The following is a 19,203-nucleotide window of genomic DNA, read 5'->3' as shown; positions in this document are numbered from 1 at the left end:
GCTTTTTCGACGATTTTCCGGAAACATGATGTCTGTTAGTGGTATCAAGTACATTCAGTTTACCTATACTAGTAACTTATCTGGAAAACTTGAAACGACAATGCGTTATAAACTTATCACCAGTTTTTTTCTTCCTCAAACAAGTTCGATTGCATTTGTCCATGATATGACCTTATTGATTCATGGCGGCTTGTTAGGTATTTAATCGCTATACATTTTGGGGTCTTCCATAAAGAACGCTTTGGTTATATTCCTTACCTAAATAAAATGTTTTTCCCCGCGTTGTTTGTGTTAAACTGTGAATTTATATTTTTGAAAAGGCGGATATCACGCTGAAGGAAGTTGTCTTACGAACTCGTACGCTAAATTCGAATGCGCCCTCAAGAGTGATTCATCGATGGATGCCTTTAGAAAATGTAGTGTTTGCAACGGTACTTTTCAAAAAAATGAGCAATACGTGAGCCATGTTAAACTTCATCAGAAAATCGCAAATGTTAAATATCCGTGTGTATTTCATGAGGGCGAACACTCTTTCTTAAATTATAACCCCTTCAAAAGTAACTGCCTAAGGCACCAAAACCAAAGACTGGTTACGTTGAAGATTGTTCGTGGTGTCTTGGATCTCTGCCACTCGGTTGGCCACGAACATTTTCCATCTTTGTGAAGGGGAAGCCAGCCAAGCAAGAACTATCGTTGAATCGGTCCAGCAGTGAACATCCGTTATTTCGATGTTCAAAGACTCCTTAACGAGTGCTAATAATTTGGACAGACGTAGGGCTCCACATAGTTCTAGTCGTGGAAGTGTGATTTTGCTGGGCGGTGCTACCCGTGTTTTCGACGCGACGAGTTGCGTTTTAATTTGTTCTGATTCGTTGATGGTTTTCACATAAACTACTGCAGCCATAGCTTTTTCGGAAGAGTCACAGAATCCGTGAAGAATTACCTGTTTTGCGTGAGGCTGCAACATATGACGAGGAATCTTAATATTCTCTATTTCTGACAGATCACTTCGGAAGGTTTTCCATTTGCTACTAGTACTGTTTGGTAGCTCGTCGTCCCAATCTATTTTTATTTGCCACATTTCTTGTAACATACGCTTCGCACGAATAATGATCGGTGAAAGAAATCCAAGCGGGTCGAATACTTTTGCTGTATCTGAAAGAATCTTTCTCTTCGTAAAACATGTTCGAAGTGGTGATGACGTTACTTGAAACGAAAAGTGATCAGCGGCGGGTGGCCTATGAAGGCCCATTGTTTTTATAGATTCACTGAGGTCGTTTCGTAACGGTGTTTGCCCTTGTAGATAATAATAGTTCGTTTGATGACCATTTACGCAACTCTAAGCCGCCTTGTTTTATAGCTTCTAATATAATGGACTGGAGCTTAATGGCGTTTCCTAGAAGTTATTCTCCAGTCATCAAATCGTCCATATAAAAATCGTTGGACAGTTCCTGGGATGCCATGGGCAAATAATCTTTGACGTCTTCCGAAAGTTGTTTCAGTACTCTAGCCGCCAAAAAGGAAGCTGAACCCATGCCATAAGTTACTGTTAGAAGCGTAAAGTCTTGGCTAAGTTCATCTGGATTGCGTCTCCAGACAATTCGTTGCAGATTTATCTTCTGTGTGAATAAGTATCTGGCGATATTCATGGTAGAAATTCATATATTCATGGTATCATTAATGATACAGCACGTAAAAAAATTGTAAATGCAACTCATATTTTAGAATCACAAGACTACGAGGATACAAATATGCGACTTTCAAACTTTGTTGTTCGGCACCAGAGGTGGGCATTTTCCGAAATGGTTCGTTTTAAAAAAATTTCGCTCACCGAATCTGAAGCGCATTATAACGTTTCACGGCAGTCGTTCGCGAGCGAGAACTGATTTACGAAGGGGATTTCCGAGAAGAGCGAACGTTTCTATAGAACGAGCTTTGGAATAAAAGTTCGTTAAGCGAACCTCTCTAGAAGGAGTTTTGGAATTATAGTTCGGGAAGCAAACTTGTCTCTAGAATGAGTTTTGAGTAATAGTTCGTTAAGCGAACGTGGGCTAGAACGAATTTTGTAAGAGTAATTCGATAAGTGAACTTGTTGTAACAAAATGGTTACTTTACCCATTTATGAATGCCCCCTTATTATATTTCTACGACTGGCTCTGGTTTTCCCAAGTTCGCTATTGCTCTCTGGTATTGCCCAACTATCGCAACACCTTCTCAAACTTTCCATACGTGAAAGAACCCCAACGACCCCGTAGCGAACCCTTGTTCTAAAAGGGATAAAAAGACGGGTCACACGTGTCTCTCCCTCCTTTTTTGATCCCATGCCATGATGCTGACTGGACCTTTTTCACCAACCTTCGAGCTCAAGCCAAGTTTACGGCGCTTAACGAAGTTCCAAGTTCGCGTCCGATATGCTCCGCGAATATGAACCATGAACCGTGTAGTGCGCTGTGGAAGAGAGTTATTCGGGCTTCAATCCGTAGGATCACATTAGCGTCCAGAAACCTCCACGTTGCAACTTACGTAAGAACGATTTCATTCATTGGGTACCAGAGAGCTATGTCGATTATATTTCCCTCGCCGACTAACGATTTCATTTAAATGTTTATGTTTTATATTACTAATAAGTTTGCGTAATGAAAATACAAGTTTACCATTAAATTGATTTTTTATTACTTCACAATGCTGACACTTTATTCCTAGAAATACTAAAACCTACCCCTAGACAACTTCAACGACCGAATTAATTTGCCATTTATTAAAATCCTTAAAAAAGTGTCACATTTTGGGGGCCCGTTTCCGGTTTTGAATTTCGGATTTTGTTTTATATACCTCGTAACCTTAATTTCAATGCCCTTCTCTTTTACCGTCGATTTTTTTTCCTCGTTAATTGTTTCTTTTGTTTACCTTTTCATGTCGTATTTTGTTAGGATTTAGCGTTTATTTGTAGGATTTTTTTTTCCGCGGTAAAGGGTTTGTTCATTGTTTTTTTTTACAAATTTGTTATGCTCGGATTTTTGGTGCGTAGGTTCGGTTGGTCATCTCCCTCCCTTACATTTATTTTTTAATTGGTTTTGGTCTTTTGGCATGCTCTCATTGTTTTCGAATACTTTGTACACTTTTGTTGGTTGATGCCTATTTTTAGAGATATTCATACTCGTGGTTGTGCCCCAGCGTTAGGTGAAATTTTTAGTTGCCAAGAGTGTTTTGAAGTTTATTTCCTTACTACCCATCCACCCCATTTAGACGCCAATATGCCTAATCATGCCGAAAACAACGCCAATGGCGACCCCACTGCCAACGCGGCGGCTATCGCGGCCCTTCAGGCACAGTTGGCCCTTCTTACTACTACCGTCCAAAATAATGTTCTCCCCCCCGCCGCTGCGGCCATGCCGGCTGCGTGGGCTCCCCCCGTAACTCTGCCTAGTTTTTCGGGTAGTTTTTCGGGCGGCATCGCGAAGGAGTTTCTTACCAAGGCGCGTCAAATTCTCGCGTCCCGCAACTGCCCCGAACCCTTCTTTGTCAAACATTGGGTCCCCGCTATGGTATCGGGCGCGGCCCTTGAGTGGTTTTACGCTCAGCCAGATTTCGCTTCCTTCGCCGATTTTTCGACCACTCTTAGCGCGGAATTTCAGGTTCAGAATACCGACGACCGTTTGTTAGATCAGTTAGATTTTCATTTTCAACAACCGGGTGAGTCCGTTGGTACATATGTAGAAGGAATGATCGCCATCATTCGCCAATTATCTACCCCTATGCCGGTCACCACTCAGATTAGAAGTATTCGTAGGAATTTAAACGACGAATTTCGCGTCGCTCTCGCCACGGATCACTTTGCTTCGGTTCGCGATCTCGTGGCCAAGGCCGATTTAATTGAACAGGCAAAGGTTCCTCGGCGCGGTACCGAACATGCACGACCTCAGCCCGCGAGAATAGTTGACCCATCGGTTTTTTGTAATATTGTTTGCCTTCGTTGTGGGGAGCGCGGTCACTATCAGAGCCACTGTCCGACCTTACGTAACCCCCCTCCTCGAACCGGCGCTTCTAATTCCCAGTATCAGGGTAATTTTCGGTCTCGTGACTTTCAAATTCGCAACGGTCCTCATGGCGCCGGCAATAATTCCCAGGGCCGTACCTTTTTTCGTTCCGATGCTCCTCGTTCTGGCGGTGTAGTTTGCCACTATTGTCACACACCGGGTCATATTCGTCCAGCGTGCCGGCTCTATTTAGCGTCGCAGTCTCAGCCTCAGCCCTCCCCACCCCACCGTAACAATTCGGGAAACCAGAACGCGGGAGGCTCCGCTACCGCCTCCCGCGCTCCAACCCATCCCGTCAACGCTCCCCGCCGAAATTAAAATTTCCCATTTGCAGCGCAGGGTCCACACGTCGCATTATTCCAAATTCAGATTTGCCATCTTTGGCCAAAATAAAAATTTCTCTTAATGGTTCAACTCCTTGTCTTGCCCTTGTGGATCCTGGGTCTACTTACACGTTAGTCAATGATAAATTTCGTAGCGTAATTTTAAGCGATGTTCAAAATAAGAGTAAACGCGTTAAGCTGGGGATTAAACTCGCGAACAAAACCCGCGTAACTTCAACTGGCAGCGGTACTGCCCAACTTAATCTTCCGGGGAAAGAAACAGTTCACGTTGTACATTTTGTAAAGAATTTAATTTTCCCTTGTATATTGGGTTTAGATTTATTACAAACTTTAGGTTTCGTTTTGGATTGCTCCGATATGAGCTTTTCGTGGCGTTCTTCCCCTTCCGACCCTCCCTCGGGAAAATATTTTTTCCTTCGCAATTTTGGCGACCTCCCGCCAGCTATTGTTAGTGCCGCGGCCGACCCTCGCCAGTTTGATGCTGATGATCTTCGACAGGCTCTTTTGTTAGCCAAAGTATCTACCGAGGAGCGCGCGGTTCTCGAGCCCCTCGTTTACGACTTTACACACTTGTTCGCTACAACCCCCGGCATAACTAACGCTGCCACGCATTTTATTGACACGGGTGACGCTTGTCCAGTTTCCTGCGCCCCCTATCGTTACTCCCCCATAAGCGTGACAAGATAGATGAAATTATTGACCAAATGCTAGAAGACGACTTAATCGAACCGAGTAACTCCCCCTGGTGTTCCCCTTGCGTTCTCGTTGGTAAAAAAGATGGCGGTTCTCGTCTTTGTATTGATTATTCGGCGCTTAATAAACTCACGAGAAAAGATTCCTATCCCTTGCCAAGAATTGATGATATACTTGATTCTCTTCAACATCCCAAATTCATCACGACTTTGGACATGAAGAGCGGATATTGGCAAATTCCGCTCGATGTTCAAAGCCGTGATAAGGCTTCCTTCGTAACTCACAGAGGGTTATTTCGCCCAAAAGTTCTCATGTTTGGGCTCACGTCGGCTCCCACCACCTTCCAAAGGATGGTTGATCAATTATTTGCCCCTTTACGCCGAGAGGGTGTATCCGCTTATCTTGATGATATCATCATTATTTCGTCATCATTTGATGAACACGTGTCCACCCTCAGAAAAGTTTTTAATATCATGAGTACTGCTGGTTTAACCATCAAGGCAAGTAAGACCCATTTCTGTGAGACCGAAGCCCTAATTTTGGGTCATGTTATTAATGAGAAAGGTGTAACTGTCGATCCTGCTAAAACTTCGGCTATCAGTGAAAAACCCCCTCCAAAATCTTTAAGACAACTGCGCGGTTTTTTAGGCGCTGCCTCTTATTACCGCAGATTTATTAAAAATTTTGCCACTATTGCGGCCCCCCTCCATGCTCTTTTACATAAAGACTCGGTTTGGTGTTGGACTCCCGCGCATCAGCAAGCTTTCGATTCCCTTAAAACTGCTTTAACTTCCGCTCCAATTTTAGCTCAGCCCGATTTTAATAAGCCTTTTAATGTTTTTTCTGACGCGTCTAACTCCGGTCTCGGTGCAATTTTGAGTCAGGATAGTGATGGTAAACCCGTAGTTATTCAGTATGCTAGTCGCGCTTTGAGTGGCCCAGAAAGAAAGTATTCAGTGACTGAGCGCGAATGTTTAGCTATTAAATGGGCGATTGATAAATTTCACCCTTATATAGAAGGTGGTCAAGTTACCGTTTACACTGACCACAGTGCTCTGCAGTGGTTGCGCACCGCTCGCGACCCCACAGGTAAATTAGCTCGTTGGCGTTTAGCTATTCAACCTTATGTATCGGCCATCAAGCATATTCCAGGCAAGTGTAACGGAATAGCGGACGCGTTATCCCGTTTCCCAGACGACGACACTTCAACCTCGCTGGTCGAGGATGAAACTAGTTTTCTGGACCTTCCTATTTTAGCTTCTGTCATTCACGATCAGACTGGCCCCCTTATTCATTTCGATGAAAAGGTTTTAATGACCCTAATCTTCACGCTCTCCATGATTTTCTGCAGAATTCGGTAACTCCCACTGATCCTAAATTAAAAGATTTTGTTTTAGAATATGCGCCACAGTGCACTCTTTCTCACGATATTCTTTATAAAAACATTTGCTCCCCCGCTTCTGATAGTAGTTCCTTTAGAATTTGGGTTCCTGATTCTTTGGTAACCACTGTTTTGCAATTAAATCACGACATTCCCTGCTCCGGGCATCTCGGGATTCCTAAAACGCTCCGTAAAATTCAATCTCGTTACTTTTGGAAAAAAATGACAAACTCAGTTACTCGTTACGTTCGCTCCTGCCCCACGTGTCAGGCGAATAAGAGCCCCAATGTTGCACCCGCTGGTCATATGAAATCATCCTTGCCCTCGGATCCATGGGAGGTGGTTTCCATTGATTTGAAAGGACCCTTTGTTCCTAGTAAGCGCGGCTTCACTCAATTGCTCGTCGTAGTCGACACCTTGTCTAAATGGGTCGAAATGTTCCCATTGCGACGTGGTACAACTAAAGCTATAGTAACTAAATTAATAGACGAGGTATTTTCGCGTTTCGGCTTTCCCGCCACCGTCATCTCGGATAACGGAAAACAATTCGTGAGTAAAATTATGACCGCAGCCTACAAAAGAATGGGCATTACTCGACGTTTTACTTCGTATTACTCTCCGCGCGGTAATCCGGTTGAACGGTATAATCGCACGGTCGGTACAATGATCTCGTCTTACATCACCGATAATCATAGGGATTGGGGTTTGAATCTGGCAGAAAAAGCGATGGCCCTCCGGACCGTGCCCAATGAAACCACTAAATTCTCTCCCGCCTATTTAAATTTTGGACGCGAATTGCGCACCCCCTATGACATTTCCCCCACTTACCCCCCCGAGCAAAATTTTGCGGATTCTAATGTTCATGCCCACGCGGATAGCATTCAAGACCGTGTAACGGCAGCTGTAAACACCGCGAAGGATAACATTTTAATCGCTCAAGATAAACAAGCCCACTATTTTAATTATCGTCGACGCGACTTCGAATTTAAAATCGGTCAGTTAGTTTGGCGAAAGACTCATTTTCAGTCTTCAGCTGGGGCTCGTTTTATGGCTAAATTGGCAGATAAATGGGATGGACCTTTCCTTATAGGAAATAAGCTTAGTTCCCACACTTATCACTTAGCTGACGTTAAAACCAAGCGTCCAATTAAAGGCACTTACCACGTTGACTAACTTAAATTGTACATTGCTCGTGACCCTGAGGGTGTCCCAGGATCTTCCCCTAATTTAGCTCCAGTTGAGGAGCGTGATTCTGCCCCCTCTCGTCCTAGTTCCCCTGAATCTTCGGATGGTGACCAACCTCCTATTCTTAGGCGGCTTAGGCCTCGAGATAAATTAACTAAAAGAGTCATTAATGTTGGTATTTAGTTTTAGGTGTGTTTTTATGGTTAATATTAATTTCAGTTTCATTGCTTTGTTTAACTTTTTATTTGTTTTGATTTGCTCTTCATTTACTATATTCTGCATTAATGTTTTATTTAATTTTTATTTGCAAAAAGAATATATCTCGAGCCTCTGATTATAACTTTGTTTTTAGGTAGCTAGTGCATTTTTGTGTATTTAATTTAATTTTAGTGTTTAATTTTTGTGGCCATTGTATATAGTGTAAATGTTTGATATAACGATGTACATATATTTAACCCCCCCCCCCCCCCGAGTTTTATTACTAATTTTAACGCTTCGTTCCTAGCTTTTTTTTAATGTATAATTTACATTTTCGCATTCCGTTTTTTTAGACCTAGTGGTCATGTTTTGTACCAAATTCCCTTTTTCAATTAGTGCACATTTTTTTTGCTACTTTGCATTTGTATTTTATTTGTATTTTTTTGGTGCTTTTACGTTGTTTTTGTGGTCAACCGAGGACGTTTGACATTTCGTTGTGGGGGATTTGTAACAAAATGGTTACTTTACCCATTTATGAATGCCCCCTTATTATATTTCTACGACTGGCTCTGGTTTTCCCAAGTTCGCTATTGCTCTCTGGTATTGCCCAACTATCGCAACACCTTCTCAAACTTTCCATACGTGAAAGAACCCCAACGACCCCGTAGCGAACCCTTGTTCTAAAAGGGATAAAAAGACGGGTCACACGTGTCTCTCCCTCCTTTTTTGATCCCATGCCATGATGCTGACTGGACCTTTTTCACCAACCTTCGAGCTCAAGCCAAGTTTACGGCGCTTAACGAAGTTCCAAGTTCGCGTCCGATATGCTCCGCGAATATGAACCATGAACCGTGTAGTGCGCTGTGGAAGAGAGTTATTCGGGCTTCAATCCGTAGGATCACATTAGCGTCCAGAAACCTCCACGTTGCAACTTACGTAAGAACGATTTCATTCATTGGGTACCAGAGAGCTATGTCGATTATATTTCCCTCGCCGACTAACGATTTCATTTAAATGTTTATGTTTTATATTACTAATAAGTTTGCGTATATGAAAATACAAGTTTACCATTAAATTGATTTTTTATTACTTCACAATGCTGACACTTTATTCCTAGAAATACTAAAACCTACCCCTAGACAACTTCAACGACCGAATTAATTTGCCATTTATTAAAATCCTTAAAAAAGTGTCACATTGTCTCTAAAATGAGTTTTGAGTAATAGTTCGTTAAGCGAACGTGGGCTAGAACAAATTTTGTAAGAGTAATTCGATAAGTGAACTTGTCTCTAAATTGAGTTTTGAGTAATAGTTCGGTAAGCGAACGTCTCTAGAACGAATTTTGGAAAAATAGTTCGATAAGCGAACCAATCTTTTGGCCGTGGGATTTCATTCGGTTCTAACCTAGATTTTTCGTAGGAATAGAGCGACTACCCTCTAAAAATTTCGAGAGCCACTTTTTCAGGAGTTGTTCGGAATCCGCTTGTCTGCAGAATCGTTAGCTCTCATTTCTCGCCAGACAACGAAATTTTGAGCTAGTTTAAATTTCTTTAAATAAAATGCTATTCTTTAGACTTACAGTGGTGGGCATTTTCCGAAATTGTTTGTTTTGAACAACCTTGCTCACTGAATCTGAAGCGCCTTCTAACGCTTTACGGCAGCCGTTCGCGAGTGAGAGCGCAACTACAACGGGGTTTCAAAACAACAGCGAATGTCTCTATTGCCAGTCGGAGAAAACGCGAGTCGACTGTAAGAGATTTAAATTGATTTTATTAAGAAACAAACTTATAATATACAATCCAGAAAATATTTATGGAAGTTTCTTCTTTTGGGAGGCACTATAAATAAGGCAAGCTTTCACAGCCTATTGCTTCCTATCTCTAGCGCTCTCGACAGGCTTGGCTTTTCAGCCTTAAGAAATCCCGTTCGAAAGAAGACTCTCCTCTTCGGCCACTGTGTGGACCTTTTAAACACTCTTTTGCGCGCCTCCGAAATCGACCGCCATTACATTACAGTCTACGGGGAGGGTGATGAAAAAACCTGTTTTGGGGGGATGAAATTTCTGCGGTAGAGCGCTTGCTCGTTTGTTTCCTGTAGGGTAATGGCGGCGCCCAGTAAACGTTTCTAAAAAGAGTGTATACCCGGTCGAGGGGACGCGCTCTTCTTGCGGGAATAACCCTTTACCCCTTCGGGTGGTGAGGTACGCGATTGCTGCCCGCTGAAGGTTGACTTGGTGTCCGTCGTTGGGTGCGACACTATTGAACGAGCTTTGGAATTTTAGTTCGTTAATCGAGCATCTCTAGAAGGAGTTTTGGAATAATACTTCGGGAAATAAATGTCTCTAGAATTTTCGTACGAAGAGAGCGACTGCACTGGTCACCTAGAATTTTCGAGAGCCGCTCGTTCACGAGTTGTTCGCTTTCCGCTTTTCCGCATAATCGTTAGCTCTCATTTCTCGTCAGACAACCAAAATTTGAGCTAGCTTCAATTTGTTAAATAAAATTATTATCGCGTAATGAACTAAGGTAATAGTCGCTAAAATATAATTTATATCAGAGGTAGAAAAAATCTTTATATAAAAAAGAGAGGTCGTGTGATTACGTTAGATTCATCGTACTGTTCAGTGCCGTAACTAGAACAGTGCCAGCGCGCGCGCTCTAAGATAAAACGCTTTTTTACGTGTATTTGTTCGTGTTATATTATAAGAAGGCCTATTGCAAAGTGCTACGTGATTTAGGCTATTTATTTTGGTAGAACCTTTTAACAAGTCGGCCCAGGCCGTAATATTAGTTCCACATCAGTGTATTTGAGTGAGCAAACCCATACACCCTTAGTAGACACAGGTAGGCAAACTAATACAAAAGGTGTTGAGGCTACGTGATTTCTTATCGTTTGATATATAAATTGCCATCCTAAGCTAAAGAGTGGATGCCGCCCACCATCAGGAGACCCGGATGGGAAAACTAATATAAAAGCTGTTGAGCCCATGTGATTTCCTATTGTTTGATATATAATTTACCAATCTATGTTAAAGAGTGCGCACCGCCCACCCTCTGGATACGCGGGTGGGCAAACCAATACAAAAGCTGTTGAGGCCATGTGATTTCCTATAGTTAGATATATAAAATTCCATCCTAAGTTGAAGGATTAAAGCTTGGACGTCACCCACCCTCAGGATACGTGGGTGGGCAAACCAATACAAAAGCTGTTGAGGCCGTGTGATTTCCTATTGTTTGATATATAATTTACCATCCTATGTTAAAGAGTGGCCACCGCCTACCCTCAGGATACCCGGGTGGGCAAACCAAATTAACCAATACAAAAGCTGTTGAGGTCATGTGATTTCCTATCGTTAGATAGACGGAAAGTATGAAAGGTGAAATAGGTAAGCAAAACACGACGAACATAATTCTTTTAAATTATTGAAATTAGTGGAAATATGATTTAAAGAAATTCTTAAACTGGGATACAAATGGGTTTATTTTAGGAAATTTATATCAAACATTTGGGTAGTTTAGGCACCAAAAGTCATGCAAATTCGCAAATTCATAAAAAAAAATACACATGAATTTATTAACTTGTTTTTTTTCGATCACTCTCCCTTTAAGGGGGTTGGTCGAACGGGGCGGAAATTGCCGGCACTGCACGTTCTATCGTTTGATATAAAAAGTACCATCCTTAGTTAAAGAGTTGACTTTAACGTATTGTTATGAAAGGGGGGGGTCGAAATTGTGCCCGCTGTTTACCTGACAGACCTGAAACTGGCCATTGGTAAAAGTTGTGTAGCCCCACACTGTAATTCAAACTTCCCGCCACGCCCGTGTCAGCGTTCGTGAAAATCCACTGGGTTGGGGGGGAGGCGAAGTTTGAGGTTCACTGGACCTTAAAGCGCCGGAAATATACGTAAATAACGCGGAAAAAGGAACGACAATTGCGACAACTAAAATTGCCAAATCCCCCCGCGTCGCTAAAAACGACTAAAAGTTCAAGCGAAAAATCGCAGAGAACGGCGTATCTCAGTTGGTAAAGGCGTCCGTTTTAGAGATTACGCGGCCAGCAGCTATCTGAGTTCGGGTCCCGGTGCCGCCAAAATATAATTTATATAAATTATTTTTCGCAGCTCCATCTACCGTGTCGTCACTTTCCACAACAAACAAACAAACTACAACAACACTTAACGACATTCGGTGTCCCACTTCGATATATATTTCTCGATGTGGAACTAAAAAACTCGAGACCTCTTATTGGCAAAATGGCATCGCTAATTGAATTCCAAAATTACGATTTCCTAATTCAATTTGAAATTAATTTCGATTTACTAATTCAATTTGAAGTTAATTATGATTTACTAATTCAATTTGAAATTAATTACGATTTACTAATTCATTTTAGAAATAATGTGTATTAATTCAATTCCAAAATTTCTAAAATGTACCCTTACTCCCCACTTTCTCAGGTGTTCAAGACACTAGCGTCGAGTTTCATTGATGTCACCACCTAATTTTATTTGTATTGTATTTTTGTATAATAAAAACTAACTAAAATCGAAGCCGTCAAAACGGTAAAAAATAAAGAAATCATTTAAAATCAAATCCTGATGTCCGCTTATATATGTTTTAAATTAGTAAAAAACTATATGCGCGTTTATAAACTTCAATAACAAGGTATTTTTTGAGCGCACTATCCCGGTTTTTAAATTAAAACAAAGGCTGTTAAGTCCCCTAATGTTACGCAACCCCCATTTTATCTAAAAACCTAAAACAAACCTATTACCAATGGCGTAGCCAGAAATTCGTCAAGGGGGGAGGGGGTGGCGCAGTATGTGAATGTTAAGAGTCGGTGGAGACGGTGGTAAAAGTACAGTCAATGGTAGGCCCAATTGGACACGGCACTGCCTTTTATATCGTTTTATTCAGTCGGCGAAGTAAAAATTACTCTCCCAGAGAACCATCAAACCCAAACAGAAAATCATCAAACCCAAATCCCGATTTTCTACACCCTAATGATAGCGACGGTCACCTATAAATTCCGACTTCTCGTGGGCATTGTAGTTGCTGGCAATATTGACAATAGTTACAATGCGGTTTCTATACCAAAAATATAATTATATATTTGGAATGCGAAGAACTATCACTTAATTAATATTATGTTTAAAGGCGTATGAATTGAGTGTATATTTACATTTGATAAAAAATTTGAAACCCAATAATAATAAAGCTACAGTGGAAGTGTATAATATACCTATTCCTGAGAAGTGTGCGTATCCCGATAATCCTAAGGTTATTAGCTTTATAGGCAGACTCCCTCTAGGTTTTCAAAATATTTAAATATGTAAATTCATTTCACAGTGGGATTAATGTTTCCATCAGGGGCCAATTTTTCATCATTTTATTTTAGACTAGCCGAAACGCCCGGCGTCCGGCCGTGCTTTCAGCTAGATGAGTATATTTGTGTTCATTAGACTACAGACAAAGTCCGAAGATCATGTCACACTTATATTTTACTTCTGAGCGCTAAATGACATAAAACACACGTAGGACTATGCGACTACAACCTATAAGGCGTTCAAAGGCTACCCGGTCTTAAGGTCACGGGTTATTAGGCCCGCGGACAAAAACTACGAAGCTAAGCAAACCCAAGGCACCTTTAAAACCTGACGGCAGGCGCCACCACGCCGCAGACCGAATTTCGGGTGAATCGGACAATTATCTTGGGCGTGCATAAAGAGTAACAAACCAAAATACAAACATACAAACAAACGAACCAACATACAAACATCAGATTTTATATATATAGATTTTTGCTCATATACAGTACTTTATCTTAAATTTTGATTGTTGCCAGGTCAGATTAAATTTTCGAAGAGTGAAAGGTATTGACAAGGGTTGACGAAAATCATACCCGATGAGCAAATTCCAGATTTTAGGGAAAACCATTGTAAAAATGAAATTTCCCATACCAAAAACCTAGCGATACGTCTTCGCTAAAGAATCCTTTCGCCTTATCAATTTTTACATACTTGTCAATAAAATTATTATGACCAGATTCCTTTACTAAACTCCATTGGTGAAACTGGCCACAAATGAAGCTTTTTCCCAAATTCGGGTAAGATTCATTTATTTATCTAGCTTCTCGAGGATCGAGCGAAAATAACACGTTCCCCCAATTGTTGCTCAATTTTAAAAATCACAGAAGTTTCGTTCATTTATCGAACTTGTCGGAGAGTGAGCGAAAATAACACGTTCCCCCAATTGTTGCTCAATTTTAAAAATCACAGAAGTTTCGTTCATTTATCGAACTTGTCGGAGAGTGAGCGAAAATAACACGTTCCCCCAATTGTTGCTCAATTTTAAAAATCACAGAAGTTTCGTTCATTTATCGAACTTGTCGGAGAGTGAGCGAAAATAACACGTTCCCCCAATTGTTGCTCTATTTTAAAAATCACAGAAGTTTCATTCATTTATCGAACTTCTCGGAGAGCTTGCGAAAATAATACGTTTCCCCAATTGTCACTCTCGTTCAAAATTCACGAAAGATTCGTTCATTAGTCGAACTTTTCGCAGAGCAACTACAAATAAAACGTTCACCCCAATTTCGCTCTCTCCTAAGAACCTTTGTACCAAGGCTCAATTGAAAAAAACTTCTTTGCGGGAGAGATTTTTTCAAACTTTAGTGTCGCCGAATTCATGCTGAGAGAGATAAGGAGTACGTTTGGGTTCGAATAATTCATGCAGTGAATTTTGGGCGAACGAACTAAAAAAAGTTCGAGAGAAGTGAACTAAATGTCGGTTTTGCCCAGCTCTGTTCGGCACTTACTAAATATGGACGATAATACGGAAAAAAGGCTTCCGATATTTAATCCATGATTAGATAGTCAGATTTTATAAAATTGGTCAAACCCTAAAACGCGAATTCTTATGGAACAAAGATAGTGAAACATATTATTAGCAAATTTATGTTATTAGTAACGTCTAGAACGGGGTTTACTTTTCTTTCGCACTTCGCTACTCGCGAATCCTACCCTTTCGAAGAAAATATTCAGAAACATTTTTAAAAATTAACGGCTTTCGCCGCGCTGGACAATCAAACCACCGGAGTCAATCTGACAGAATCTGGAATGTCATCAAAAACATTTGTAACAGATGCAGCAGGGTACGCGACGAATTAAATAAAAACGACATCGCTTTCAATTTAAAATTAAATGTTTTACAGATTAACCGTTTTCTCGGTTCTTATAGTTGGAACGTGAGCTAGGTTTAAATTAATTATTACAATTCTTCTATAACGGCTACCACGGAAATTGTTACACCATTCGACAGGCCGCTTTCAATAGTATAAAGCATGTTAATTTGAAAGCGATGACACGTGTCAATATTTATGAAATTAAACTTAAATAGTTTACATATTAACCGTTTTTTTTTGTAAATTTAAATAACAATAACGGAAATATATTAATAGTGTTGTTTATCGTTTTTATTTAATTCGTCACGTACCCTCCTGTATCTGTTACAAATATTTTTAAAGACATTCCAGATTCTGGTAGATTGACTCCGTTAAGCAAACCAGCGTCAATCTGCCAGAACGAAAATTCTAAAAGTACATTTTTGACTACAGTAGGGAACGCGACGAAAGAATAAGAATGTTGGTCTATACTACAGAAATACGAATTTAACAGTTTTATCCCATTTCTTATCGATTGATATAATTGCGCAAATACGACACGGCAGAACTAGTTGTAATTAACCATAATAATGCTTCGTTAAAATATCTATCGATTGATATAACATATAGACGTGTACGTCATAAACAACCTTTATTATTAATTTTTAAACATTATCGTATTTCGAGTTTAAGGGCGTTATTTACCGGCCGAATAGCGCAAATACGACATGGCAGAACTAATTGTAATTAACCTAAATAATGCTACGTTAAATTATCTATTGAATAATATAACATATAGACGTGTACGTCCTAAACAACGAGTATTATTAATTTCCAAACATTACCGTATTTCGAGTTTAAGGGCGTTATTTACCGTTCTCTAATATTGATGTTCCGGCCGAATTGCGGAAATATGACACGGCAGAACTAATTGTAATTAACCTAAATAATACTACGTTAAATTATCTATCGAATGAAATAACATATAGACGTGTACGTCCTAAACAACGTTTATTATTAATTTCTAAACATTACCGTATTTCGAGTTTAAGGGCGTTATTTACCGTTCTCTAATGTTAAGGTTCCGGTCGAATTGCGGAAATATGACACGGCAAAACTAATTGTAATTAACCTTAAAAATACTACGTTAAATTATCTATCGATTGATATAACATATAGACGTGTACGTCCTAAAACACTTTAATTATTAATTTCTAAACATTACCGTATTTCGACTTTAATGCGTTTTCTCTCGTTCTGTATTGTTAACGTTCCGGTCGAATTGCGGAAATATGACACGGCAAAACTAATTGTAATTAACCTTAATAATACTACGTCCTTAGAGCTAGTATAATTTCCAATTTTAACAGTCGAGTATCGGTTTCCCATATAAGAGGTAAACCAATCTAAAACAATTCCACGAATGCCGATACTTTCTAGTTTATCAAATAATTTATTATGACTAATGGTATCAAATGCCTTGGTCAAATCTAGAATCACTGCCAGTACCTTTTCATTATTATCAACGCGTCTTCTAATGGAGTCGCCGATTCGTTCCCCCTCGTTCACTATTTTTGACGCAACGGTCGCGCCACCTATCGATACTTTTGGTGGCGAATAGTCAACTATAAATAAGGATAATCTAGCATTTGATAGTGTAATATTTGCGGTTATTTCGACTTACTGGCACCCAATGACAAAGTTGTTCGACCGTCCTGATTAATTTTCGCTAATATTTAAATTTTAATTGGTTTTAGGCCTTTGAGTCAGAGTGAAACTGGAAAAATGAGCCGCAGAGAAGAGAATATGCACAAGTGCTCAGAATGCGTCTACGCAACGAACCATAAGAGTACTTTCATTCGCCACAAAAGAACTCACACGGGCGAGAAACCCTTCTCGTGTGACCAGTGTAACTTCGCATCTGCACATAAGGGTGACTTGATTCGCCACAAACGATCTCACACGGGCGAAAAACCCTTCCAGTGTGACAAGTGTAAATACGCATCTGCAACGAAGAATACATTGATTTTCCACAAACGATCTCACACGGGCGAGAAACCCTTCCAGTGTGACCACTGTAACTACGCATCTGCACAGAAGGGTGCATTAATTTGTCACAGAAGAACTCACTCGGGCGAAAAACCCTTCCAGTGTAACCAGTGTAACTATACTTCTGCGCAAAAGTCGTATTTGATTGTCCACAAAAGAAGGCACACGGCTGAGAAGCCCTTTGGATGTACAAAGTGTGGATATCGGGCCAAACATAACAACAATTTACTTCGCCACGAAAGAGCACGTCACTCCCAGGGGGCAAAGGCCCACAAATGCGACCGGAACAGCCCTATAAATAAAACCCTTCAAGCGCATTGTCGAATTCAGGGTCCATCAGGAATCCAAATTTTCACTTCGAACAGTCACCCCACAGAACCCGGGCGCCAATCACAGCCCCTTCAATTTGACCTCTCTGGTCGCCAAACGCGAGGTAGGAATTGTTCGGTGCAACTGCGACGTTTACCGACGGATCAGATTGAATCTCTCACCGAAAAGCTCCACTGCGCTCAGGCCGTGAAAGCGGAAGTGACCCAACCTGACGCCGACACTGCCACCGTCGAGAGAGAAATGGAGTTTGGCTCCAATTGCGTCAACATCGATGTCAGCCGCGTCAAACAAGAGCCTATTTATGACTTCATCGAACGAGTTCCGATCTCAACAGTCGTCACGAGAGAAGAGTTGGAATATCGCCCAGTTGGGGACAACCACGAGGGTGTCCTAAGGATCCCAGACACCCCGATCAAGATCGAGTTTTCTACCGAATAAAAAAAAATTGTTCGTAACTAATTAGAGAGAGGTCGAGCAAGGAAAATTCTTCTCTAAGCATATTTTTAAAACTTAACACAAACAGTATTTTGCATTTTTGATATTTTTGGACTATTGTTCGTAAATGAAATATTAAATTTGAGACATGTCAGTTTTTTATTTTGACTAAACATTATTTCTTATGGCAACGCAAGTGGTATATACGGGTGTAACTCATCCAGGAATTGTTTTGTACGATGGTAAAGTTACCAGTTAGTGTGTTGCGCAGTAAACTAGATGTGATATCTAATTAGAAAATTATAACCTGTACAAACTAAAGTGATTGAAATAATCAAGTTCCGTGTTCCATTAGATAATACATCATTTTTTTTTGGCTAAAGTAAGCGTTAGTTTCATTTTTAAAGCTTTTTCTCGACCTCAAGTGGCCATGGAGGATAATTTGTATAATTCAAGAAATCGCTACAAGACGGCGCAATTTTGGGACATTTTACAATTATTTAACTCATCTGTGGAGATCAGTATCTATCTATTAAGAGGTGTAGGCTAATACTTGCTCTCTGATGTAGGCCCAATTTTTGACCTTTTCAAATGTTATACGTCTTGATCCTCTAGAGGCTCCACAAATTAAGTTAGGAGGCACTTTCTGCCAGGGTTGACTGATTTAAATCAACTTGATTTTTTGTAATCTATTGATTAAAATCATTATTTGTTTTAATGCTTTTCAATAAATTTTTGGGCCCCCAGATAAAATGAAAAGTATGCTGAAGGTTGTAGCCTTCCCAGGAGCAGTTACGATGTACTCTGTTTTCCCGCCAAGCCGCAACACGCCGGAAAATGTATCGCCGCCATTACTCCACCTATCGGTGTAAAACGTAGGAATCAAACTGCGTAGCAATACGAACATATTTGATGTTGTGTACTTTTTCACAGGTAAGCCTACAATACGCTCACGTACAAATGTCACGAAAAGGTATTCAGAAACAGCAAACGCAAAATTAAATTTATTTACGTTTCTGTTAACGTTCGATGTTTTGACGCACACTTCAAAATGTAAATGTTTTCTGTTATTTATCTTAAAGCTGAAACCTTTCCTGTTAACTTTTCCGTCGTGTTTTCGTTTCAGTTTCCGTTTTCGTGACATTTTAACGTATGCCGGTTCTATGCTTTCGGGTTAATGACCGTGTGGAGACGATCCTTGGCGCGAGCAGGAAACACGTCACCCGCGTGTCGGAAGACGTATATTTTAGGGAACCAATGAGATGCCCCGGCTGACTTTATAGTTTTAGAGGGGAAGGAACTTGTACTTTGAGTGCGAAGAGGTTTAGGACCAACTGGTCACCCTGCATTTATACAAAATCCAAAATGAAACTTAAACTTCGTTTTGGTG

The 19,203-nt window shown here is 40.5% G+C and overlaps 1 protein-coding gene across 1 annotated transcript in view; it reads right to left on the bottom strand.

The window, feature by feature from the left end:
• Positions 1 to 19,203, bottom strand: part of LOC149926075 (uncharacterized) — a 374,126-nt gene that overhangs the window by 335,352 nt on the left and 19,571 nt on the right. The gene's annotated exons all lie outside the window — the stretch shown is intronic.

This window comes from Leiobunum rupestre, chromosome 10 (genome assembly GCF_980474605.1).
Source record: "Leiobunum rupestre chromosome 10, qqLeiRupe1.1.hap1, whole genome shotgun sequence".
NCBI lineage: Eukaryota > Metazoa > Arthropoda > Arachnida > Opiliones > Sclerosomatidae > Leiobunum > Leiobunum rupestre.
This window is presented reverse-complemented; position numbering and strand designations above follow the sequence as displayed.